Raw genomic sequence first — 2387 nt, 5'->3', positions numbered from 1 at the left:
GCTGCTGGGACCTCCCCTATAGTATCAGCCCCCTCCTCTCCTGACATCCTCTGTGCTGCTGGAACCTCCCCTATAGTATCAGCCCCCTCCTCTCCTGACATCCTCTGTGCTGCTGGAACCTCCCCTATAAGATCAGCCCCCTCCTCTCCTGACATCCTCTGTGCTGCTGGGACCTCACCTATAGTATTAGCCCCCCTCCTCTCCTGACATCCTCTGTGCTGCTATGTCCTCCCCTATAGTATCAGCCCCCTCCTCTCCTGACATCCTCTGTGCTGCTGTGTCCTCTCCTATAGTATCAGCCCCCTCCTCTTCTGACATCCTCTGTGCTGCTGGAACCTCTCCAATAAGATCAGCCCCCTCCTCTCCTGACATCCTCTGTGCTGCTGGGACCTCCCCTATAGTATCAGCCCCCTCCTCTCCTGCCATCCTCTGTGCTGCTGTTTCCTCTCCTATAGTATCAGCCCCCTTCTCTCCTGACATCCTCTGTGCTGCTGTGTCCTCTCCTATAAGATCAGCCCCCTCCTCTCCTGACATCCTCTGTGCTGCTGGAACCTCCCCTATAAGATCAGCCCCCTCCTCTCCTGACATCCTCTGTGCTGCTGTGACCTCCTATAAGATCAGCCCCCTCCTCTCCTGACATCCTCTGTGCTGCTGGAACCTCCCCTATAAGATCAGCCCCCTCCTCTCCTGACATCCTCTGTGCTGCTGTGTCCTCCCCTATAAGATCAGCCCCCTCCTCTCCTGACATCCTCTGTGCTGCTGTGTCCTCTCCTATAAGATCAGCCCCCTCCTCTCCTGACATCCTCTGTGCTACTGGAACCTCCCCTATAGGATCAGCCCCCTCCTCTCCTGACATCCTCTGCTGCTGGGACCTCCCCTATAGTATCAGCCCCCTCCTCTCCTGACATCCTCTGCTGCTGGGACCTCCCCTATAAGATCAGCCCCCTCCTCTCCTGACATCCTCTGTGCTGCTGTGTCCTCTCCAATAAGATCAGCCTCCTCCTCTTCTGACATCCTCTGTGCTGCTGTGTCCTCCCCTATAGTATCAGCCCCCTCCTCTCCTGACATCCTCTGTGCTGCTGGGACCTCCCCTATAGTATCAGCCCCCTCCTCTCCTGACATCCTCTGTGCTGCTGTGTCCTCTCCTATAGTATCAGCCCCCTTCTCTCCTGACATCCTCTGTGCTGCTGTGTCCTCCCCTATAGATCAGCCCCCTCCTCTCCTGACATCCTCTGTGCTGCTGTGTCCTCTCCAATAAGATCAGCCCCCTCCTCTCCTGACATCCTCTGTGCCACTGGAACCTCCCCTATAGGATCAGCCCCCTCCTCTCCTGACATCCTCTGCTGCTGGGACCTCCCCTGTAGGTCAGCCCCTCCTCTCCTGACATCCTCTGCTGCTGGCACCTCCCCTATAGTATCAGCCCCCTCCTCTCCTGACATCCTCTGCTGCTGGGACCTCCCCTATAGTATCAGCACCCTCCTCTCCTGACATCCTCTGCTGCTGGGACCTCCCCTATAGTATCAGCTTCCTCCTCTCCTGACATCCTCTGTGCTGCTGTGTCCTCTCCTATAAGATCAGCCCCCTCCTCTCCTGACATCCTCTGTGCTACTGGAACCTCCCCTATAAGATCAGCCCCCTCCTCTCCTGACATCCTTTGCTGCTGGGACCTCCCCTGTAGGTCAGCCCCTCCTCTCCTGACAGCCTCTGTGCTGCTGTGTCCTCCCCTATAGTATCAGTCCCCTCCTCTCCTGACATCCTCTGTGCTGCTGGGACCTCCCCTATAGTATCCGCCCCCTCCTCTCCTGACATCCTCTGTGCTGCTGTGTCCTCTCCTATAGTATCAGCCCCCTCCTCTTCTGACATCCTCTGTGCTGCTGGGACCTCTCCAATAAGATCAGCCCCCTCCTCTCCTGACATCCTCTGCTGCTGGGACCTCTCCTATAAGATCAGCCCCCTCCTCTCCTGACATCCTCTGTGCTGCTGTGTCCTCCCCTATAGTATCAGCCCCCTCCTCTCCTGACATCCTCTGTGCTGCTGGGACCTCCCCTATAGTATCAGCCCCCTCCTCTCCTGACATCCTCTGTGCTGCTGGGACCTCTCCTATAAGATCAGCCCCCTCCTCTCCTGACATCCTCTGTGCTGCTGGGACCTCCCCTATAGTATCAGCCCACTCCTCTCCTGACATCCTCTGTGCTGCTGTGTCCTCCCCTATAAGATCAGCCCCCTCCTCTCCTGACATTCTCTGTGCTGCTGTGACCTCCCCTATAGGTCAGCCCCCTCCTCTCCTGACATACTCCGTGCTGCTGGGACCCTGCTTGGCAGCTGGTCTGTGGACCATAATGCAGGATCAGCTCCACAGCAGCACAGAGGATGCTGTTCCCACTTAC

Source organism: Dendropsophus ebraccatus, unplaced genomic scaffold (genome assembly GCF_027789765.1).
Source record: "Dendropsophus ebraccatus isolate aDenEbr1 unplaced genomic scaffold, aDenEbr1.pat pat_scaffold_841_ctg1, whole genome shotgun sequence".
Classification (NCBI taxonomy): domain Eukaryota; kingdom Metazoa; phylum Chordata; class Amphibia; order Anura; family Hylidae; genus Dendropsophus; species Dendropsophus ebraccatus.
Note: the sequence above shows the minus strand (reverse complement) of the source record.